General features: G+C 44.1%; 1 long non-coding RNA gene across 1 annotated transcript in view; it reads right to left on the bottom strand.

Annotated features, from left to right (window-relative positions):
* Positions 1 to 2,284: 2,284 nt before the first annotated feature.
* LOC137636909 (uncharacterized) overlaps positions 2,285 to 25,599 on the bottom strand; it is a 36,840-nt gene continuing 13,525 nt past the window's right edge. Inside the window, exons 2-3 of the long non-coding RNA XR_011043288.1 lie at positions 5,922 to 6,080; positions 2,285 to 3,439 (exon numbers count right to left, since the gene is read on the bottom strand). This is a non-coding gene — a long non-coding RNA (uncharacterized lncRNA). The remainder of the gene's footprint in view (positions 3,440 to 5,921; positions 6,081 to 25,599) is intronic.

Below are 25,599 nucleotides of genomic sequence, written 5' to 3'. Positions count from 1 at the left end.
TGGAGAATACCCGGGGGAGATTGCTGATGCGCGTGTGATTGCAAGGGCGCGCAGGAGAATGATGGCGCGTAGGAGCGAGTGCGGGTGACTGTGGGTGCACAGGAGAGTGCACAGGAGACTGATGGCGAGCGTGGGCGAATGTTCGCGCACAGGATCAGGGCGTTGAACACTCGGGCGAGAGTTCGCGCACCCCAGCAGATGTCGTAGGGCGCGCACACGCAGGAGAGATATCCCTGGTGCACGGTTGAAGCTTGTGCGTGCATCTTGTGGACGCGCGTCAGCATGGTGGCTGTCAACTACAAGAGAAAATGGGCGCGTGCACGTATCCTCCTGGGCGCCAGAAGGAGACTGCGCGTTGGCGCGCTGGAGACAGCTGTTGGCGCATAGGAGAAGTCACCTTCGACTTCCCAACAACACCCAGATCCGAAGATCATGGGCGCGCAGGAGAAAAGATCGCTGTGCGTGGGTGCTGGCGAGCGGGAGAGCGCTGGCACGCAGGAGATTGCTGTCGTATAGGAGAGCGCTGGCGTGCAGGAGAGCGCTGGCGCGCTGGAGAGCGCTGATGCGCTGGCGTGCAGGAGAGCGCTGGCGCGCTGGAGACCGCTGACGCGCTGGCGTGCAGGAGGTTGATGGCGCGCAAGCTTAGGCAAAGCCTGGCGCGCATGCCCATCATCAGCATGGCGCGTGAGGAACGTATGCACGCAATGGCGCATACGCCCTTGATGCCCCGTATTAGAGTTCGATGCCTGACGAGCATGTAAGTCAGGTTTCGTAGGCGCGTAGCGCGCATCAGCCCTCAGGAACGGCGACGGCAGGTCAGCAGGTCTGTCGGGTGGAAGGTCGACGTGTCCTTTGAAAGGACGACCTTCCACCGAAGGGGATCGCGAACGATCCGCTGAGAGGTCCAGGACCAGAGCAGGAACAGTCGGTGATCGCTGACGAGGCTCCTCTGCGGCGGACTGTAGCGAAGATGATGAATCAAATAGGCGCCTCCTCACGCAGGTGAAGGAAGGCCTCTCTGGCGAAGGGAAAGGTGAGCCTTGCGACGAATACGCCCTCTGGGGGCCGTTGGATCAGCAAGCTGACCTTCTGCAGTCCTCCGAAGAGGAGTCTCTGTAAGTGAACTCCCCCGAGAGAGAGAAACACTAGCAGGAGAGACTGTTGGACTTAGTTTCTCCCTCGTTGGTTGAGCAGGAACGGGAGAAACTAAGCCTTCAGCTACTACGGGATGTGAAGAGGCAGAGGTATTAGGAGATACCGCATTGGATACCTCTGACACCACAACGTCGACAATCGACAGAGGATCAACCTCTGCCAGAGTCGGCGATTGCTTGACAGCGGCACCCAATCGGATGTAGTCAAGTACTATAATGCTTCCTTGGAGGGCGAACCCTCGAGCCCCAAGGAAGACCAAAGCTGCAAAAGATTTGTTAGTGCCACATCCTCCCCCGAGGGGGGAGAGGTGGAGCTGCCTCGCTAGGGGAGGCAACGCCATCTCTCGAACCCCGAGCTTGGAAAACAGTACCATGGTCTACGCTACCACTCGACGGTCTCTCGAAAGAGACCGAACGAGTGGGAGCTTCGGAGGAGGTTTGGGCATCTGAAGAAGAGTCCTTGGGTTTTTCTTTTTTCAAAAAAACCTTCGAAGGAGAAATATCCCGCCTGGACTTCTTCTTACGTCGCTGCGAAAACCTCTCCCACTGGGAGGTAGACCACGCCCTACACTCACCACACTTATTATCTCTGTCACACCATTGGCCTCTACAGCAAGAGCAAAGGGTGTGAGGGTCTGTCTCGACCGCTGACATGAATGTTCTGCAGGGGCGGTCGGGTAATCCAGGGCAGGTGCGCATAATCGCAGAGGCCAACTTCACACACAAACCTGTCATGAAGAGAAAGCAAAAAAAGCATTAAAGGCTGCCAATGAGCGGCAAGAATGAGAGCAGACACGTCCAACTACCATCCGAGCCGAGAGCAAAGTGAGCTCAAGCACAGGTGTGTGTGGGTGTGGGGGGGGGGGTGTTAGCAAGCTACCCTCCCCTACCCACGCTAACTAGCGGTGGGGTAGTAAACCCTCGTTAAATTTTAATGGCTCGTCATTTCAGCTACGCCGAAAGTAATACCCCTATTAAATAGCGTGGTTTGTATTTCAGTTACGGAACAAAAGAAATTTAATAGATCGTAAGTTTCTGTCCAACAAGTTAAGATGAGAATCGGCAGCAGAAGACCAGACAGAAGAAAAATACTTGAAACAAGGTAGAATGAAAGAATTAAAAAACATTTTTTAGAATACTGTAGATTGATCACCGAAAAGACACAGACCTAGTGTGTTTCTCAAAAGTAAATTTGCTGTCAAGAATCACACCTAAAATCTTAAAAGTCATTCAAAGTTAAAGAAACCTTATCAATACTGAAATCTGGATGTTGAGGAGCCACCGTCCTTGACCTACTTACAATCATACTTTGTTTTGTTAGGATTCAACTTCATTCCCCATAATTTACACCATGCAATAATTTAAGCTAGATCTCTATTAAGGGATTCCACCCACCCAGATCTACATTCAGGAAATAGAATTGATGCAAAGAGAGTAGCATCATCTGCATATGCAACAAGCTTGTTTTCTAGGCCAAACCACATGTCATGTATATATAGTATGAAAAGCAATGGGCCAAGAGCACTACCCTGTGGAACACCATATATCACATTCCTATACTTACTATGGTGCCCATCAACAATAACTCCTTAACCCTTTAACCCCCAAGCTATTTGGAAATTTCCAACCCTTAACCCCCAGGGTTTCTTTTCAAGCACATTTTGCAATATATATTTTTTAAATTGCTCTAACGGCCTAAATTTTCCTCATAGAGAGGTCAGGTTGGTCTCTTTCTCTTGGAAAATGTCTGAAGTTTCTCAAAAAATTATCAAAAATATGCAAAAAAAAAAAAATGTAAACAGCAGTTTTTTGCAAGGACGTACAGGTACGTCCATGGGGGTAAAGGGATGAGTTTTGTGAAATGTACCAGTACGTCCTTTGGGGGTAAAAGGATTAATACAATACAAGGGATCTATGGTCGTGGTTCAATCACGCCCCAGTTTTCTATACCGACACTCAAAGAGTGAGCGAGCTCTTCTCATCTTGTGACAATGTATCATTAAGGTTTTTTTCTCTTCTTTCATCCTACATCCTTCATGGACTTCATGACATCGTACACGCCGCCTGTCTCATATGTCTTGAGCCACGGTGAAAACGGTGTGGGCCAAGTGTGTGTGCGTGGCCGTTGCAAAGCCACGACCACCCAAAACAATATACCCAGCTACTGGCATTCTGTCGTTTCCGCCACCCTTCTTCATCTCTTTCTCAGGAGGCTGATGGCTAACGACAGAACCCAATACTCGGACACGAGTGGGCGCCGACGACGACGACGACACGCCGGGAACCTGAAATGAAGCTGTGAATTAGAACCGATACAATTTTGTAAGCTTTAAACTACTTAAACCAAATTATTATTTAAGAACCTCAAAAAGAAAAAATATACAAATATCACTATTAGTCAATCTTTTTTAGCGAGGCAGATTTGCACCGACTCGCAGCGCTGCCTCTTTAGCTCGGAAAAGTTTCCTGATCGCTGATTGGTTGGATAAGATCATTCTAACCAATCAGCGATCGAGAAACTTTTCCGAGCTAAAAGGGCACCGCTGAGAGTCGGTGCAAATCTGCCTCGCTTAAAAAAAATTGACTATAGATATTTCTACCCTAATGCAATGCTTACGGAATTCTAATCATAATCATCCATATTTCTTATACTAATATCATCATTATAGATATTAATACATACATACACACATACATATACCAAGGCGCTTCCCCCAATTTTGAGGGTAGCTGACATCAACAAATGAAACAAAACAAAAAGGGGACCTCTACTCTCTACGTTCCTCCCAGACTGACAAGGGACTCAACTGAGTTCAGCTGGTACTGCTAGGGTGCCACAGCCCACCCTCCCACATTATCCACCACAGATGAAGCTTCATAACGATGAATCCCCTACTGCTGCTACCTCCGCGTCATCCAAGGTCCTTCCTATTTCTAGCATGCTCTCTTGCCTCTCTCACATCTATCCTATCACCCAAAGCTTTCTTCACTCCATCCATCCAACCAAACCTTGGCCTTTCTCTTGTACTTCTCCCATCAACTTTTGCATTCATCACCTTCTTTAGCAGACAGCCATTTTCCATTCTCTCAACATGGCCAAACCACCTCAACACATCCACTCTAGCTGCTAACTCATTTCTTACACCCGTTCTCACCCTCACCACTTCGTTCCCAACCCTATCTACTCGAGATACACCAGCCATACTCCTTAGACACTTCATCTCAAACACATTCAATTTCAGTCTCTCCATCACTTTCATTCCCCACAACTGCGATCCATACATCACAGTTGGTACAATCACTTTCTCATATAGAACTCTCTTTACATTCATCCCCAACCCTCTTATTTTTTACTACTCCCTTAACTGCCCCCAACACTTTAACTGCCCCCAACACTTTGCAACCTTCATTCACTCTCTGACGTACATCTGCTTCCACTCCACCATTTGCTGCAACAATAGACCCCAAGTACTTAAACTGATCCACCTCCTCAAGTAACTCTCCATTCAACCTTTTACCACCTTCCCTTCTCGTACATCTCATAACCTTACTCTTACCCACATTAACTCTCAACTTCCTTCTCTCACACACACTTCCAAATTCTGTTACTAATTGGCAAAGCTTCTCTTCTGTGTCTGCTACCAGTACAGTATCATCCGCAAACAAAGTTATTAATAATGTCATTATTATTATCAATAAACAATATGATCGTCAAATATTTCCACAATGGACATTAGGCATTCCAGAGGCCAGTCCTAAGGGATCCAAGCAATATCAAAAGAAGATGAAAAGCTTATTGGAAAGTAACCAAAATAGCAAAGGGACGGAAAGCCGTGCAGCTTGAGAAAAGTCACCATGAAAAAACCCCACTCGAGTGACATCTACATTTGTAAACGGCAGTAACCTATCACCCGAACTCGTTTGAGTCACTCGTCTTCTGGGAGGAACGTAGAGAGGAAATGTCCCCCTTTTTTTTCATTTGTTTGATGTCGGCTACACCCCAAAATTGGGGAAGTGCCTTGGTATATGTATGTATGTACTTCCAGCCGAACAGACATGCAAGAAACGCTATCAATTTGTCTTCGATGGAAATGCAATTTTAATCCAAGATTATGAAAAAATGCTTTTTTCATGAAAACTAAACAGAGTTTGAGCCACTAAAAGACATATGTATAAAACTCAACACACACGGAACCAAGGATTTTCAGTGTCTAGCATAACACCAACTCTATCCTTTCAGTCTTTGTTTTTTTCCCCTCACTCATTTCTTCCTGTCCTGACTTTTTTCAAACATATTTGTACCTTTCTTAACTCAATGATAATGGAAGCAACTAAATAATGCTATGAACTTTAGTGTAAAACAGGAAATAAAGGATCTTTTACACAGATTTAAGATCAGCGAAATGATTACATGGTAGTAATAAATGTAGTATACAATCATTCAAATTATATTAAAAAATAAAAGATTGTCAAATGGAACCTCATTTTTACTACTTTATAATAATCATTGCCATCATCTCCTACGCCTATTGACGTAAAGGGCCTCGGTTAGATTTCGCCAGTCTTTCTCTATCTTGAGCTTTTGAATCAACATTTCTCCATTCTTTGCAATCTATAACTTAAAAATCTAATAGTGATGCTAAGAATAGATCCACTTACTTCTCAGTCAACTCATAATAAAGAAAGTGTCTCTTGTGGATTAGTGTACAGTAGACAATTGATTTACAAAATTTTCTCAGCCTTTCTTAATGAACTTTTACCCCTTACTTTTGTATTCCATCACTGGAAGGGCCAATTCCTATTGTGTCGTCATCATAGACAACAGGTTTTCTTGCTTGCTATAATTGAAACTGCCGGGATTTTGCTGAAGCCTCTTGGGGGACTGCTTTGCTGATTCATTTTGCTGGCAATTCTTATAGTTGAAACCTGAAATGAAAGAAAAATCTCAAGTCACATGCCACTCCATAACTAATTTTCATGTTGGGTCAGGATTCATGATTGAAACAAATTTACATGCTTATTGAATATACTAGATTACTGAAGAAGATCGGTACTATGTAGTTTCTAATAGAACTAGGTTTTTTCGGTGCTCTTCCAAAATGAGATCAGCCAATCTATGACACTCATCTGCTATTTATGGCAAAAGCAATTTGAGGAAAATAATAAACATAATATAAATTATAGGTAATTAAGATAATTTAATACTGATCCATGCGACTGGCGAGCGCAACACATTCACGTACCACAGTGAGTATACGTTTATTTGCGAGAGAAGCAAGCCACGGCCAAGGAAAAAATATTAGAATGACGGCAAATAATGATGTTTATGATTGGATCATGTTAAATGAGTAGACAATAAAACTGGGTGTTAACAAGCTCATTTCTCAAGTATAATGATTAAAAAATATTATTTTTATAATAAAATAAATTTTTGAATATACTTACCCGGTGATTATATAAGCTGCAACTCTGTTGCTCGACAGAAAACTCTACGTAAAAAATCCGCCAGCGATCGCTATGCAGGTAGGGGGTGTACTTCAACAGCGCCATCTGTCGTGCAGGTACTCAGTACTCAATGTAAACACAGAACTCAATTTTCTCCTCGGTCCCCTGGGTCTCTATTGGGGAGGAAGGGAGGGTCCTTTAATATATAATCACCGGGTAAGTATATTCAAAAATTTATTTTATTATAAAAATAACATTTTTCAATATTAAACTTAGCCGGTGATTATATAAGCTGAATCACACCCAGGGGGGTGGGTAGAGACCAGCAATAATTGTTTACATTATTATGAGCTAAGGATTTTTTATTTCATTTTAGCAGTTATTCAAAATAACAAACATAAAATAAATAAGTACCTGGTAAGGAAGTCGACTTGAACAATTACTCTGCCTTTTTAAGTACGTCTTCCTTACGGAGCCTCGCGATCCTCTTAGGATGCTGAGCGACCCCTAAGAGCTGAAGTATCAAGGGTTGCAACCCATACAACAGGACCTCATCAAAACCTCTAATCTAGGCGCTTCTCAAGAAATGACTTTGACCACCCGCCAAATCAAGTAGGATGCGAAAGGCTTCTTAGCCTTCCGGACAACCCAAAAACAATAATAAAACATTTCAAGAGAAAGATTAAAAAGGTTATGGAATTAGGGAATTGTAGTGGTTGAGCCCTCACCCACTACTGCACTCGTTGTTACGAATGGTCCCAGAGTGTAGCAGTTCTCGTAAAGAGACTGGACATTCTTAACCCTGGATAGGTACGGTGGGTCGTTTGCGACCCCGAGCGTCAAAAAAAAACAGGTTTTTCTCACGTGACTCACCCCTGTGACTGAATTTGTGGGAGATCGACCTGCAGGAGGTGTCTCCCCTACACGCTCTAGTAGTGTCCAGATGTGCATTGCTGTAGCTGTACTCCTTCCCCGATTTCTGAGACGTGTCGGGGTCGTTCGCGTCCGAGTTTACCCTTCTGAGGTAGTTTGCATAATTATCAAAGTTATTACGTATTATGAAATTGTCGTAGAATGGTGCAACTTGTATAGGTTATCAGTTGTGGAAAGTCTTGGTGGATTGTTTGGCTACCATGTGCATGTTTTTTTTTTTTTAATTAAAATGTCGTTCATCACCACGAGGACCATTTTACCGCGAGTGCCCCTTTTTCATTTTTTTTCATTTTTTTGCCAAGTCATTTTTCCGTAAGATATTGCCAAATAGTGTCGTAAAACTTTTGCTTGTTTAGTGTTGGAAAGTGTGTCTAGATGATCTGGCTACCCATGCATGACTTTGTTTTTGTCAGATACGACGTAGTTATTGGTATATTGGGTATTTAACTGCGGTTACCAATTTCTGTTTTTTTTTCAATATTTGTAAAAATTACTACGTAGTAAGGAATTGCCGTATATTATTCATTTTTTTTTTCATGTTTATGTGTTAGAAAGTGTGCCTTGATGGTTGGGCTAACACGTGCATGTCTTTTTTTTTATCTGAGATGTCGTATATTAGAATGTCGGGCATTTAACCGCGAGTGTCCCTTTTTAATTTTTTTTCATTTTTTTGCCAAGTCATTTTTCCGTAAGATATTGCGAAATAGTGTCGTAAAACTTTTGCTTTTTTAATGTTGGAAAGTGTGTCTAGATGATCTGGCTACCCATGCGTGATTTTGTTTTTGTCAGATACGACGTAGTTATTGGTATATTGGGTATTTAACTGCGGTTGCCAATTTCTGTTTTTTTTTCAATATTTGTAAAAATTTACTACGTAGTAAGGAATTGCCATATATTATTGATTTTTTTTTCATGTTTATGTGTTAGAAAGTGTGCCTTGACGGTTGGGCTAACACGTGCATGTCTTTTTTTTTTTATCTGAGATGCCGTATATTAGAATGTTGGGCATTTTTCCGCGAGTGCCCCTTTTTATTTGTTTTGCATTTTTTTGCTTAGTCATGTTACCGTAAGGAATTGGCAAGTAGTGTCGCAAAACTTATATTTTTATAGTGTTGGAAAGTGTTTCTAGATGATCTGGCTACCCATGCCTATTTTTTTTTTAGCCAGATATGGCGTATATATAAGTATGTGTTCGATTTTCCTGTGATTGCCATTTTTTCGTTTTTTCCCATTTCTTTCAAAATTACTACGTACTAAGGAACTATCACAGAGTAATATTTCATTTATATGTTTATTTGTCGGAAAATATGCCTTGATGGTTTGCCTAGCACGTGGCTGAAATTTTTTTTTTCTGAAATGCCGTATATTAGAATGGCCATTTTTCCACGAGTGCCCCTTTTTATTTGTTTTGCATTTTTTTGCTTAGTCATGTTACCGTAAGGAATTGGCAAGTAGTGTCGCAAAACTTATATTTTTATAGTGTTGGAAAGTGTTTCTAGATGATCTGGCTACCCATGCCTATCTTTTTTTTAGCCAGATATGGCGTATATATAGGTATGTGTTCGATTTTCCGGTGATTGCCATTTTTTCGTTTTTTCCCAATTCTTTCAAAATTACTACGTACTAAGGAACTATCACAGAGTAATGATTCCTCTAGATGTTTATTTGTCGGAAAATTTTGTTTACTTTTTTTTTGATTGAATATCATCAAATTTTTTTAGCTAAAATATTGTTTTACATTTTTTTTTTTCGATTTTATTTCCCTTCAAAAAAATTTTTTTGGGTCAGAATTTTAATTTTATAGTCGTAAAATAATCGACAATTATCCAGCAACCCACCATACAATTTTTATGCATATCCAATAATAATTAGATTAGTAAATAACACCTTGAAATTGACATACCCTTCCTACATTTCAAGTGGCAGATTAGGGAGTCTGAGTCAGTGTGGTTGGCGGCCATTTTGTGGACATATCCGAAGCGTAAGCTGCCCTATCTATATATATTCTTGTTCCCTATAGAATTTGTGATATTTTTGTATATTTTTACCTGCATAAATATCATATTATATATTAAATATATGTATTTTTTTACGAAATTTCCAAGTACTCAAAAAATTACCTTTAGATATGGCCCCTGATATAAATGTAATTTACAAAATAATGAAGATTTTTTTACATATTTCTATTTTAGGATAACATATGTTTATTCCCTAAAAAAATTAGCCACTTCCTATTTCATTTGGGTACCCAAAAAAATTCATGAAATTTGGACAATTTTTTTTGGCCAAAAAAAGTTACCCTTTTTTTCTCATTTCAGATCTTCACCTCCATGGGTCTGACTTCATCCAAAATACATCAAGATGTGTCCTAAACATTCAAGAATCAATTCCTAAAAGGATTTGTGTATATATGTATAAACTTTTTTTTTATGAATTTTTATGTCAGGTCTTTTTTTTTTCTACTTAATTTTTTAAAATATTTATAATAAATAGTTTTTCTGCAGATGAGTAGTATTTATCTTTACAGTTGTTTTAAGCATTCATTGAAGTTTTTTTTTGGCAAAAGAAAAAAGGAGGTTACTGCAAAAACTGATTTTTCAAGAATTTTTTTTGGCGTGGGGGTCGTTCGCGTCCGAGTATACCCTTAAAGGGGTGTCCGAGGACCGTACCTATCCAGGGTTAAGATAAAAAGACGCGAACACTGACTTGCTTTTCCAATAGGTTGCGTCGATTATACTTTGCAGAGATCTATTTTGTTTAAAGGCCACGGAAGTTGCGACAGCTCTAACTTCGTGTGTCCTTACCTTCAGCCAAGCTTGGTCTTCCTCATTCAGATGGGAATGAGCTTCTCGTATTAACAGTCTGATAAAATAGGATAAAGAATTCTCTGACATAGGCAAAGATGGATTCTTAACTGAACACCATAAAGCTTCAGACGGGCCTCGTAAAGGTTTTTTAAAAATAGAACTTAAGAGCTCTTACAGGACATAATACTCTTTCTAGTTCATTTCCAACCATACGATAAGTTTGGAATATCGAACGATAATGGCCAAGGCCGAGAAGGCAGCTCGTTTTTGGCTAGAAAACCAAGATGTAGAACATGTAGCCGTTTCGGATGAGAATCCGATGTTCTTGCTGAAGGCATGAATCTCACTGACTCTTTTAGCTGTGGCTAAGCATACCAGGAAAAGAGTCTTTAAGGTGAGATCTTTCAGGGAGGCTGATTGTAGCGGTTCGAACCTGTCTGACATAAGGAATCTTAGTACCACGTCTAAATTCCAACCAGGTGTAACCAAACGACGCTCCTTCATGGTCTCAAAAGACTTAAGGAGGTCCTGTAGATCTTTATTGTTGGAAAGATCTAAGCCTCTGTGACGGAAGACTGATGCCAACATGCTTCTGTAACCCTTGATAGTGGGAGCTGAAAGAGATCGTTCTTTCCTCAGATATAAGAGGAAGTCAGCTATTTGAGTTACAGAGGTACTGGTCGAGGAAACGGATACTGACTTGCACCAGTTTCGGAAGATTTCCCACTTCGATTGGTAGACTCTAAGGGTGGATGTTCTCCTTGCTCTAGCAATCGCTCTGGCTGCCTCCTTCGAAACGCTTCTAGCTCTCGAGTCTTTCGATAGTCTGAAGGCAGTCAGACGAAGAGCGTGGAGGCCTTGGTGTACCTTCTTTACGTGTGGCTGACGTAGAAGGTCCACCCTTAGGGGAAGTGTTCTGGGAACGTCTACTAGCCATCGAAGTACCTCGGTGAACCATTCTCTCGCGGGCCAGAGGGAAGCAACTAGCGTCAACCTTGTCCCTTCGTGAGAGGCGAACTTCTGCAGTACCTTGTTGACAATCTTGAACGGAGGGAATGCATATAGATCTAGATGTGACCAATCTAGGAGAAAGGCATCTATATGAACTGCTGCTGGGTCCGGGATTGGTGAGCAAAATATTGGGAGCCTCTTGGTCATCGAGGTTGCGAAGAGATCTATGGTTGGCTGGCCTCAGGTGGCCCAAAGTCTCTTGCATACATCCTTGTGGAGGGTCCATTCTGTTGGAATTATTTGTCCCTTCCGACTGAGACAATCTGCCATGACATTCAAGTTGCCTTGGATGAACCTCGTTACTAGTGATATGTCTAGACCTTTTGACCAGGTGAGGAGGTTCCTTGCGATCTCGTACAACGTCAGAGAGTAGGTCCCTCCTTGCTTGGAGATGTACGCCAAAGCCGTGGTGTTGTCCGAGTTCACCTCCACCACTTTGCCTTCAAGGAGAGACCTGAAGCTTTTCCAGGCCAGACGTACTGCCAGTAGCTCCTTGCAGTTGAAATGCATTGTCCTTTGACTCGAGTTCCATAATCCCGAGCATTCCCGACCGTCTAATGTCGCACCCCAGCCTACGTCCGATGCGTCCGAGAAGAGAACGTGGTTGGGAGTCTGAACAGTCAGGGGAAGACCCTATAAAAGGTTGATATAGTCCTTTCACCAAGTCAGACAAGACTTTATCTTTTCGGAAACCGGGATCGAGACCGCTTCTAGCGTCTTGTCCTTTTCCAGTGAAAAGCTAGATGGTATAGAAGAGGACGGAGGTGTAGTCTTCCTAGTGACACAAATTGATCCACGGATGACAGCGTCTCTACCAGACTCATCCACAGCCTGACTGAGCAGTGTTCCTTCTTCAGCATCCTCTGGATGGATAGCAGGGCTGGGGGCTGATCGTCTTGTTCAGCAACGTCCTCATCAGAGGGTTCCTCATCCGAAACTGATGAGGAAACGGCAACGGAGTGGGCAACGTCTGACTCGCTGAATCCCGTCGCACTGGTGGATGCGTGACGGAGCCGGACGCTATATCATGGAACTGCTGCACAGTCTGTGAACTGTCAACAACCATGGGTGCGCGAGGAAGTACAGCGTCAACCCGAAACTGACTAGACCGTCTGGGTTGTGCAGTCAACACCCTACCGGGTTGCTGAGGTTGACGCACTGCATCACAACAAGTCACCTCTACTGGTTGTTGAACGTCCTGAACGTCAACAACCACCTCCGAGCGTCGCTTAACGTCAACGTGCGGCTGGCAACCCACACTGGGTCGCATCGGTGGAGGAACCACCTCAACTGGCAGACGCGAGTAGGTTACCTCAGCGTCAACAGGGCGCACAACCGACCGGTTGGAAGGTTGTTGGCCAGAAGGTTCTTATCCGCATTTAAGTCCTCTATCAAGGACGCAAGCTTGGACTGCATGTCTTGCAGCAAAGACCACTTAGGGTCTACAGGAGCAGGTGCGGCAACAGACAGTGTGACTGCCTGATGAACCGACCGGTTGGAAGGTTGTTGGCCAGAAGGTTCTTCTCCGCATTTAAGTCCTCTATCAAGGACGCAAGCTTGGACTGCATGTCTTGCAGCAAAGCCCATTTAGGGTCTACGGGAGCAGGTGTGGCAACAGACGGGGTTAGCGACTGAGGCGGAACCGTTTACCATCCCTGAAAGCCTTGTTATGCGTGACATAATAGTACAGCAAAACTTAAAAAGGCTCGACAAAAGCTGAGAAGTTGACCTGTAAACAACTTGGAGCGTCTCCTGGCTAGGCGCCAGGGAGAGTCTACCAGAATTGAGAAGTCTATCTGGGCAGAGGCATGAACTCCCAAGCCGAGAACTTCTCTCGTGTCATATCAGACTCTCGCTCTATAAACCAGTTTAAAAGAAGGGAAACCAAAGGCTGTATCCCCAAACTCCTCCTGGTGAAAAAACCAGTCGCCCAGCCAACGTAACGCTCTCTAGGAGAGCGAGAGAGCACTAGCTTAAAAACAACGGCTTCGAAGTAGCTAGGCCTAGTGTAAGCTCTGACGTTTAGGCGAACGAGGAGCAGCAGTTACAAGATCCGGACGAAGATCCTTAAAAAAAAATCATCATGATTTAATAAAAGTCCATAGAAGGCTAAGCAGCTTAAGTCTCCTCTCCATCTGACAGAGTCCTCAAGGGAATATCAGTAGGAGGGAGAACAGCAACTTCCTCATCTACAGGAACCTTGTCCGATAAAAGCTGAGTCTCTCACTGGTGCATTAGTAGCGGACCAGAACGCAACGTCATGTAACTGCTTGACAGTCTGTGAACTGTCAACAACTGAACTGTCAACCACAACAGGTGCGTGAGGACGTACAGCGTCCACTCGAGACTGCTTTGACTGTCTAGACTGAGCAGTCAAAACAACTCTAGAATGCGGAGGTTGACGCACCGCGTCAAAACAAAACAACTTAGACTGTTGTTGTACCTCGCGAACGTCAACGGAAGGTTCCGTGCGTCGCTGAACGTCAACATGCGGCTGGCAGGGTACACTGGAACGCATGGGTGGCGGGACTCTCTCAGCTGGAGTGCGGCAGAAGGTTGCCTCAGCGTCCACAGGACGCACAACCGTGGTTGGTTGTAGGCTAGAGGTTGGTGCAGTGTCAACCTTCTCCGCACGAAAGTCCTGCATCAATGACGTTAACTGAGACTGCATGGTCTGCAGCAAAGACCACTTAGGGTCTACAAGAGCAGGTGCGGCAACAGACGGTGTGACTGCCTGATGCGGTACCGCTTTGCCTCTCTTAGGAGGTGAGCAGTCGTCGGAAGACTGCAGCGAGTCTGAACTGACCCAGTGGCTACAACTGGGCCGTTGGACTTGCGCAGAAGGGACCGACTTGCGCTTAATAAGCCGCGAGACCTTGGTCCATGGTTTCTTACGAGAAACCTCTTCCGCAGACGAGGAATAAATGGGCTCTCTCGTCTTTGTGTGGGTGGGGCGATCTTGGGTAGATACGCCCGAAACCACGGAGGGAAACGTCTGTTCGTTGATCAAGGCCTCTCGAACCCATAAGTCGTTCGACATTACTTCTCCCCTGGGCTTGGGAGCTTGCAAGAGGTCCCGGACTAGGTGAACGACAGGCACGAACAGACGAACCCTCGGACGCAACACTGTAACACTTTGCGCATATCACTTTATCACTTCGATTTTCTGTTTTGCACTTATTTCACTGAAATCGAAACTTTTACTGATTTCTACCTGAAACACGCAATTCTACCCTTCATTAAAAGGTAGTAATTGCGAAATCAGTCGTATAATGCAGCTCATTAATACCAGCAAAAAACAGAAAACATATATTAAGATAAAAAATTCAGTGGCTGGGAAAGAGACTAAACACTAGTTCATATAAACTACGTTTTCAATCTCTCACCGCACATAGCCTGGGGACGAGAATAAAAACCTAAAACGTTTTATCCTTCCTCCCCGTGTAGAGACTAGGGACGAGAGTAACATGAGAACAACGTTACCCGCTTGAACGGAACGTTTTCTCTCCTCTCTCTCCCTCCGTCTCTATCTCTCTCTCTCTCTTTCTCTCTTGATTTCGCACCTAAGAGAAGAGCCCAATTATATTTCGTCAAAAAAACATGTTATTTGACTAAAGGAAAAAAAAAAAACTGAAAGGTTTTTCAAATAAAAAGTTCCTTTAAATTAGAATTTAAAACATTTAAGTTAAGAAAGAATGAACAAAACGTTAGAATCGATTTACTCTTACTGCAGAGTGAAACCGTGATACACTCTCTCTCTATCGTAACGATAGAGCGCATGTTGAACGTCCTGAACGTCAACAACTGCGTAGCATAAAAAACTAAACGTTAGTTCATCTTTGAAAACAGTACGAAGACTATCAAAGAAATTCTTTCATAAAATATTACATTTAAAAAGTTTTAAATTCTTTAAAAGCTAATTACGATATAAAGGGCTCAACGTTGATTAACTTCGTTCCAAGTTAGGACCGCCTACTATCAGGAAAGGTCGCATATAAACAAAACATTAAAATTTATTTTTATATGTTTATAATAAATGGAAAGTTAATCGAAGAGGCCTAATAGAGGCGGAGAGATATAAAATATATAGATCTATAACGTGATAAGATAATTACTAAAAACCTAAACACACTTCCGTCTAAGGGAAGGGTCGGCCATTTAAAAGTGAAAGAAAGTCCATACTCTCTTTGTCACCATAATTAAATCTATCCAAAACGAGTTCAAGTTTTGAGATGAAGATAAAACATCTGCATAGCGAAAGCTCAAAACTAGAATAGTGTACTTCACCAAATAGTTGTGAAAACAAATCCAGTTAGCAACAGCGAATTAGTAGGTCTTGCTGGTAGCCCGACAGAGAGAAAATTGAGTTCTGTGTTTACATTGAGTACTGAGTACCTGCACGACAGATGGCGCTGTTGAAGTACACCCCCTACCTGCATAGCGATCGCTGGCGGATTTTTTACGTAGAGTTTTCTGTCGAGCAACAGAGTTGCAGCTTATATAATCACCGGCTAAGTTTAATATTGAAAAATGACAATTTGGAAAATCACATATTGGAACTAGAGGGGCACTCAGTAGAGCACAAGACCTCCGCCAAGGCAACCTATTTCTTGACCTTGACCTTGACATGTATTAGTTGGCGTGGATATTCATACTCTCAAATATGAACTAAGTTTGAATTCTCAGTGACAACGATGTCCAAAGGTATGGCTGATTGCGTGAATTGGACATTTTGCTTAACTGAGACCTTGACCTTCCAAAATCTAATAATTTCCAGCTTTTTACATAAGTTAATCCCAACAAGTTTCATCACTCTACAATTAAAATTGTGGCCAGGTAGCCGTTCATAAACGCGGGGTAAAACAAAACTTCCGTCCAGCTCTATAGATCACATATTGGAAGAGCACCAAACTTTGAAAAAATTATTCATTACGATTGAAAACATCACTAATTCATTTTAAGATCAAATCACTCTGTCATGTGAACGCATACAACTTATGGGTGAACTGGTTCCTCTCTGTACTAAATTCTAAAAGTTCCCGCAAATCCTGGATTAAATGACCCTTTTTACGGGCTGCAAGAATATTTGCATTTTTTCTAACTATACCAAACTCGGTTCTTTAATAAGAGTATGCTTTCAGCGTAGCTGGGTGACGGAAGGTAAAGTTTTAACATGGTGCTGGTAGTTAAAATCAAGTGGCAAGGAAGATCTTCCCACCCCACAATTTGACCTACGGCCTAAGACTTGCTGGGTGATTGAAGAGGGAAGTTTAACTTAATGGACTTCGGTTTACAGGAAGTCGTCGGCTTATGACTGTGACACGGACCGAGAAATGGGTCGTAACTCCAACCTTACTTGTTATAATGCAAGGGGAGTCAGTGTATACGAGGTCCAAGCAGTTACCAGACCTGTGTGTAGCTTCACTTAAAATTTACTTAACAGCCCAATTCAGAAGCAATGTCCAAAGCTCTTAAGCCATGGCGATCAGGAGGAGAAACAGAATTTAACCACTTGCTATGGTGAGCACTGAAATCATCAACATTATTACCATGGACTGTTAACCCTGGATAGGTACGGTCCTCGGACACCCCTTTAAGGGTATACTCGGACGCGAACGACCCCGACGCCAAAAAAAAATTCTTGAAAAATCAGTTTTTGCAGTAACCTCCTTTTTTCTTTTGCCAAAAAAAACTTCAATGAATGCTTAAAACAACTGTAAAGATAAATACTACTCATCTGCAGAAAAATTATTTATTATAAATATTTTAAAAAATTAAGTAGAAAAAAAAAAGACCTGACATAAAAATTCATAAAAAAAACGTTTATACATATATACACAAATCCTTTTAGGAATTGATTCTTGAATGTTTAGGACACATCTTGATGTATTTTGGATGAAGTCAGACCCATGGAGGTGAAGATCTGAAATGAGAAAAAAAGGGTAACTTTTTTTGGCCAAAAAAAATTGTCCAAATTTCATGAATTTTTTTGGGTACCCAAATGAAATAGGAAGTGGCTAATTTTTTTAGGGAATAAACATATGTTATCCTAAAATAGAAATATGTAAAAAATCTTCATTATTTTGTAAATTACATTTATATCAGGGGCCATATCTAAAGGTAATTTTTTGAGTACTTGGAAATTTCGTAAAAAAATACATATATTTAATATATAATATGATATTTATGCAGGTAAAAATATACCAAAATATCACAAATTCTATAGGGAACAAGAATATATATAGATAGGGCAGCTTACGCTTCGGATATGTCCACAAAATGGCCGCCAACCACACTGACTCAGACTCCCTAATCTGCCACTTGAAATGTAGGAAGGGTATGTCAATTTCAAGGTGTTATTTACTAATCTAATTATTATTGGATATGCATAAAAATTGTATGGTGGGTTGCTGGATAATTGTCGATTATTTTACGACTATAAAATTAAAATTCTGACCCAAAAAATTTTTTTTGAAGGGAAATAAAATCGAAAAAAAAAATGTAAAACAATATTTTAGCTAAAAAAATTTGATGATATTCAATCAAAAAAAAAGTAAACAAAATTTTCCGACAAATAAACATCTAGAGGAATCATTACTCTGTGATAGTTCCTTAGTACGTAGTAATTTTGAAAGAATTGGGAAAAAACGAAAAAATGGCAATCACCGGAAAATCGAACACATACCTATATATACGCCATATCTGGCTAAAAAAAAGATAGGCATGGGTAGCCAGATCATCTAGAAACACTTTCCAACACTATAAAAATATAAGTTTTGCGACACTACTTGCCAATTCCTTACGGTAACATGACTAAGCAAAAAAATGCAAAACAAATAAAAAGGGGCACTCGTGGAAAAATGGCCATTCTAATATACGGCATTTCAGAAAAAAAAAATTTCAGCCACGTGCTAGGCAAACCATCAAGGCATATTTTCCGACAAATAAACATATAAATGAAATATTACTCTGTGATAGTTCCTTAGTACGTAGTAATTTTGAAAGAAATGGGAAAAAACGAAAAAATGGCAATCACAGGAAAATCGAACACATACTTATATATACGCCATATCTGGCTAAAAAAAAAAATAGGCATGGGTAGCCAGATCATCTAGAAACACTTTCCAACACTATAAAAATATAAGTTTTGCGACACTACTTGCCAATTCCTTACGGTAACATGACTAAGCAAAAAAATGCAAAACAAATAAAAAGGGGCACTCGCGGAAAAATGCCCAACATTCTAATATACGGCATCTCAGATAAAAAAAAAAAGACATGCACGTGTTAGCCCAACCATCAAGGCACACTTTCTAACACATAAACATGAAAAAAAAATCAATAATATACGGCAATTCCTTACTACGTAGTAAATTTTTACAAATATTGAAAAAAAAACAGAAATTGGCAACCGCAGTTAAATACCCAATATACCAATAACTACGTCGTATCTGACAAAAACAAAATCACGCATGGGTAGCCAGATCATCTAGACACACTTTCCAACATTAAAAAAGCAAAAGTTTTACGACACTATTTCGCAATATCTTACGGAAAAATGACTTGGCAAAAAAATTAAAAAAAATTAAAAAGGGACACTCGCGGTAAAATGCCCGACATTCTAATATACGACATCTCAGATAAAAAAAAAGACATGCACGTGTTAGCCCAACCATCAAGGCACACTTTCTAACACATAAACATGAAAAAAAAATGAATAATATACGGCAATTCCTTACTACGTAGTAATTTTTACAAATATTGAAAAAAAAACAGAAATTGGTAACCGCAGTTAAATACCCAATATACCAATAACTACGTCGTATCTGACAAAAACAAAGTCAAGCATGGGTAGCCAGATCATCTAGACACACTTTCCAACACTAAACAAGCAAAAGTTTTACGACACTATTTGGCAATATCTTACGGAAAAATGACTTGGCAAAAAAATGAAAAAAAATGAAAAAGGGGCACTCGCGGTAAAATGGTCCTCGTGGTGATGAACGACATTTTAACTAAAAAAAAAAACATGCACATGGTAGCCAAACAATCCACCAAGACTTTCCACAACTGATAACCTATACAAGTTGCACCATTCTACGACAATTTCATAATACGTAATAACTTTGATAATTATGCAAACTACCTCAGAAGGGTAAACTCGGACGCGAACGACCCCGACGCGTCTCAGAAATCGGGGAAGGAGTACAGCTACAGCAATGCACATCTGGACACTACTAGAGCGTGTAGGGGAGACACCTCCTGCAGGTCGATCACCCACAAATTCAGTCACAGGGGTGAGTCACGTGAGAAAAACCTGTTTTTTTTTTACGCTCGGGGTCGCAAACGACCCACCGTACCTATCCAGGGTTAAGCAGTCGTGGAAGAACCTATGCCCATAGATTTAAGTCAACAGATTGTACGGTCTTTTATGAGAGGCTTGTTTTCATACAATGGGCCATCTCCCTCATCTTGTAAGAAGGGGGATTAAGAAAAGCTACTCAATTGTGTGGCTTACTGCGCTTGCATCCAGCGTCTGATCCTGCAAACAGCAGTGACTTCTGCACCCCAAGGAAGGGCAAGAAAGAATAGGTAGAAAAGTCATTCAATTTCACCTCTCACTCATTGTATCGCGACTTTTCTTCCGCTGAGATGTTTATTGTCCCGAGAAGGAGCCAGGTTTCTTACACAACCTGTTGAACAACAATCAACGGGCCAAGGCTACCGATATCGAGGGACAGATGGGTACACTCGGTTGGTAATAGCCAAAAGGAGTTTGTCTGATGTTAGTCGACTCTTGTCTTAAAGAACTGTGCCTCTGACATGTTCTTCCTAAGAGCTGGTATATAAAATATGTTTGATTTCATGCACTTTAATCCAAGATGGTTTTTAATCTCTTTCTCAGCAGGGAAGGCAAGGCTAACTGTCCCATGAAACCAGAGAGAAAGAGAGTTCTAGGAACTTTTCTTATTTTTTCCGTTGCTATAAGAAGAGCTGTGGCGTCCTCAACATAAAGGAAGGCCAGCCCTTATGGTCGGCACTATGCGCTTTTATAGGGAAGAGTTGAAAAAAAAGAGTCGAGGTCTTGAACCTGGTTATGGCCACAAGCTCCCATTATCATCATTGTTAATACTAGCTAAGCTATAACTCTAGTTGGAAAAGCAGGATGTTATAAGCCCAAGGGATTCAACAAAAAATAGCCCAGTGAGGAAAGGAAATTTATAAACTACAAGAGAGGAAATGAACAATTAAAACATGACAAATTCGAAGATAATTTGTATTTTTCCTAACCATACAAACCTTAGCTATTTACAAAGGGTATTACTTTTAGCGTAGCTGAAATGGCGAGCCATTAGAATTTAACGAGGGTGTATTACCCCCGCGCTAGTTAGCGGGGGGATAGGGGAGTGGTAGCTAGCTACCCCTCCTCCCCCTCACACACAGGTGAATACTCACTTTCACTTAGAGGTAGGACTTGTCTTGGGGGACAGGGCTGGCGGGCAAATATGTGTAAATAGCTAAGGTTTCTATGGTTAGGAAAAATACAAATTATCTTCGAATTTGTCATTTGTTCCGTAACCGAAATACAAACCACGCTATTTACAAAGGGTGACTTATCCCTTAGGAAGGGTGGAAAGTCCCCAGCCATACTGGCTTTGGCTTTACCCGGGGACTCAGAATCCGAGTGAGTCGCACTCGAGAAAAGGAGTCCCTGCACCTCACAAGTTCCTTGCTCCGCAGGGAACCATGTGGCCTACGTAAGCTTGTGTGTGAAGGAAGAAGTGTGACTCGTCCTAGGCAGTTGACCTGGAGTTCCAGAAGGAACTCTGGGTTAGGACGTTCCCAATACCACCTCGTCAGGGTATGGGGGACGCGACAGTATTGACTCAATACTCGGAACACAAGGAAGCATGGTTTACCTGCAGAGGTTCGAGGTCAGCTATGCAGAGACCAGGATGCTGCTTCCCCGTAGAGGGGATGATGAAGAAAGAAGTAAGGGCCAGACATACTTCTTTCGTTCATGCAGACTAAAACCTGATAACAATGCCCTCATCCATCTGCTACCTGTCCAAAAGGGAGCCTGAGGTTAGACCAGCTGTTGTGTAGCCACCACAGAGCGATAGAAAACGTATCGAGACTCCTGTGGGTCACGCCCTGCAGGAAGCGGGCTGCGAAGGTCATCAGATGCTTCCAGACTCCAGCTTGAAGAGGTATACTGGTGACTCTCCCCCCCATGTCCTCCTTGTGATCCCAAATCGGCTGCAACTGAGGACAAACTGCAGCTGTTCCCAGCGCTAACCTCTCGATTCCTTACTGGCAAGAAAGAGAAGGTCTTGGGACATCAGACACAGAATGGAGACTCGAAATCTTGAATGAATCGGACCGAAGGGCCGGGACCCTCAGATTCTGAGTCTAGCCAACAACTCAGGAGCGAGCCTGAATGTTGCCTTCCCCTCTTCCTTAGAAATGGGGAAGTAGTAAGAGACCAAGAAGATTGCTTACACACTCCGTGGCCAGAGTGAGCAGAAGACCCAAGGCGGAATACAATCCAAGGCCTGTCGTAAAAGGGGTCTTGAGAAGATCTCTTAAAGGACTAAAAGTCCGAGCCATGCTCCAAGTTGGAGGTCTTCCTCCGACTAGGGCAGGGACGATCGTAGCTTCGCATGAGCGAGGATATATCCAGCGGGCAGGAAAGTTATCCCTTTAAGCCTGAAGGTCAGGGAAAGGCTGAGCGACAGGCTTCATTGCCGAGAGCGGAAAGGAGTTTCCTCCCGCCGAAAGGCAATAAGACTGTTATTGCTGGAGAAGAGGCCTCAAGGGAAGGGGTATATCTCCCACGGCACCAACCACCTTAGACTCTTCACTTTGCCTGGGAGACCCCTGTGGATGACTATCGCAGATGACGCGACCTCCGTACCGCGACTGTAGCGGGTTGTCTCTTCTAGAGGAGGAAGCGTAGTGTCTCCAGGCATGAAGCCGAAGCGACGTCCCGGTTCGGGAGAGATGTCGCAGTGTGGTTGCTTGAGTAGCCTGCGCCGTGGGAGAAGCTCTCCCGGGAGTTCCGTCAGGGGAAGCAGAGGGTCCAGAAACCGTTCTGCGCGTAGTCCCAGTGGAGCTCTCCCATTGAAAGGTTGACAGACAACCTGGTCTTGTTGAGGCCCATTGTCCGCAGACAAAAAGGAGGGAAGACGCAGGCGTCGAAGTTGTCCCACCATCACCGGAATGCATCTTGCCAGTGTCTCGGGGACTGAGACTGGGGGGAAGACTAGCGGAAGCTTGAGGTTCCAAGCTGTCGCGATCAGGTCCCCCAGACCAGCACTTGCTGGTTACCCAAGGTCAAAGACACCTAGGTACACTCTCTCTATGAGGCTCTGCTCGGATAGTCTGAGAGAAACATTCCCCTGCCTGGAATGAGAGAGCCGATGGTGGTATTGAGAGAATCTCAATCATCCCGGTATCTCTACTGCAAGATGTGAAGGTGTGAAAATGCGTCCCCTGCTGGTTAGAATGAAGTCGACGCGCAACGGGGACACTCGGCAGTAGCTGTAGGATCTGAAGAGGGGCCAGACTAAGGTCCCTAAGCCTGCCTGAATGACGGAGAGGTATCCTTCAGGTCTTGACCATAGGCCTGGACCGGAACATGCCCCCCCCCCCCCTTTCCTTTGACGAGTCCGAGAACCGCATCAAGAATGTGGGGAAAGGACGAGAATATCCACTACCATCAAGAGGCTCCATAGGTCAACACCCATTGCAGGTCTAATAGTTCCGCTGGTCCCATAGGGCCAGGGAGTCCGGTTAAACATTGCCTGAAGCCACCGGAACTTGGATCGCCCCACATGGAACTTATCCTGAGGCGACCGTTCGGACTATAGACGGGTCAATGAGGAAAGAAGAACTAGGAAACGTTTCAAGGTAGGGCTGAAAGCTCTGCTTGACTGAGAACAGGTACTGCGACTCTCCTCAGTCTTGCCACAGTCAACCGAAAGGAAGGCTCGGAGGATGTGGTAACAGAATCTGGCGTCCCCAGGTGGTCACCCATCCAAGTACCGACGTTGCTTAACCTCGCTGGATGGACGAGAAGCGGGGTTTCCAATGTGGTAAGGCGGTTGACTCAATATCATGGCCAGATACTCCAGATGTTGAGGCAGAGGAAGAGAAGGCTCCAAGCAAAATACCATGAGCCCACACTCATGGTAAGCATCCGGAAGCTTGTCCCGGCGCTGAAGAAGGTCGAAACCCGAGCCTACAGGAGTTGACCAGCCCTCCAAACAGCAGAGGGGGCGGAAGCCTGCCCCTGAGCGGCCAAGAGGAAGGCAGGGAGAGTTCTCTGGGGAAACAAACCTGCTATGCCACGGCGGGATAGCCACACTGCATCATAAGCAGGAATACTTGCAGTCTAGGCTGAATTTGACGAGCACCCTGGAAGATGGATGGAATGGAAACTGAAAGTACCCGTCCTTCCGATCCAGGGTTTTTAAGGAGTCCTGTCGCCTCGTTACCAGTCTGATCGATTCTGCTGGCCGAAGTTTGTTCGACAAACTTGATCTGGGCTGAGAGGTCGACTATGGACATCCCCTCTCAGATCCTTCCTTACAAGAAAGGATCGACTGAGGGGGCCGGGGGTGAAGCCGTCGATGATCCTAAGGAAGACCTTTGCCTAAGGTATGGATCATTCTGCCCAACCGGGCAATTCTGCTGACGCTATGGCATAGAGGTTCAGAGACACTGAATTCGCTGACAGAGACGGCAGGCGCGATATCCTTGGCTACTCACAGAGAATATGCGGGAATGGGCATCGGGAAGCTGTCATTCGGATGAGTAACCTTAAGCATCCTCCCAGCGAAAAACCTGCAATCCTAGAGTTCGTGAACTCCTTTTAGGACTATGCCCCCCCGGGGGAGTCTCCCGTGCCATCTGTTCCTGACAGGAGAAAACTGCAATTGGACACCTTGTCCCAGTTGTCGTAGCCGATAACTTAGGCCGACGTGGTTGAAAGAAAAGGCGCTGGAGCCCTGCAGAGTCTGGAAGAAAGCGCCTTGGAGGAGTGAAACCGGAAGTCGATTTACTCCGCACAGCAGCTGTCTAAGTCTCTGTCCTTGGGCACAAACAAACTCTTCTCAAGGATGGAAGGGTGTCTGAGGTCGTCGACCTCCACAGATGAGACACCCGAAGGAAGCCCTCAGTCAGCGCGTCTAGATGGTACAACATCGAGCTTGTCCGCAAGTTAGATACTAACGACGAAAGGCCAAGGTGCCTGAGCTCGAGAGGAGGAAAGTACCCTTGATCTTCCTGTAGCTTCCTTGAACCAAACCTCGGGCCATAACCGAGGAGGGAAAGAACCTGGTAAGCTCCCAGAGGAAGAGGTAAGCAGTCACCCCTTGTCCGATGGAGAAATCTCGAACGGAAAGCGACCCCCCCCCCCAAAAATCCTTCCAGGGAATGACGGGGAAAGGCTAACCCAGGTTCAGGAATAGAGGAGTGTTGCTCAGATCTCCCTTAAGTTTCTCCTATTCTTGCAAGTGCCATGCTCTGTGTTTACGGGGTGAGACAGTGTTCTGGAAATACGCTCCAGAAGAACTCGCCAGGCTGGTCATGCTGCGAAAACCCCATTGGGAATCATGGTCGCAATTGCCCTGGAGCTCGCGCGACGGGAATTCCTGGTGGTCGGCGGGCGATAACCCATAGACGAGCAATGGATACTGCAAGAAATAACCCGACATTTGTGCGAAGAAACACTGTAGGTTCGCGCGACGGAACATCATCCGTCTGCGCGATGGAAAAAAACCGTTGGTTCGCGCGTGGGCGAACATTGGAGAGCATGAGCGTAGACGTGCAGGCACGTGGGCGTGTGGGCGAGTGGTCGTGCGGTTGCACGGGCGAGCGGTCGCGCGGTTGCACGGGCGAGCGGTCGCGCTGGCGCGCAGGCGAGCGGTCGCGCGGGCGCGCAGGCGAGCGGTCGCGCGGGCGAGCGGTCACGCAGGCGAGCGGTCGCGCGGGCGAGCGGTCGCGCAGGCGAGCGGTCGCGAGGGTGGGCAGGTGGATGAGAGCGAGTCCGAGGCGGCGAACGCAAGCGTTAGCGCGATGGCGAGTAAACGCGCTGCCGCGTGGGCGAGGAGGACTGCTGGCGATATGGATCAACAAGCGATCGGTGGTGAGCGCTAACTCACAGGTTGGCGATGGCGCGTTGTGATATGCCGACGCGATGGTCGAGCAGTATGCGCAGGTGAGCGATCGTGCGATGGCGAGCA

Source organism: Palaemon carinicauda, chromosome 3 (genome assembly GCF_036898095.1).
Source record: "Palaemon carinicauda isolate YSFRI2023 chromosome 3, ASM3689809v2, whole genome shotgun sequence".
NCBI classification, from domain to species: domain Eukaryota; kingdom Metazoa; phylum Arthropoda; class Malacostraca; order Decapoda; family Palaemonidae; genus Palaemon; species Palaemon carinicauda.
The sequence above is the reverse complement of the archived record's forward strand: the minus strand, read 5'-3'. Positions and strand labels throughout refer to the sequence as shown.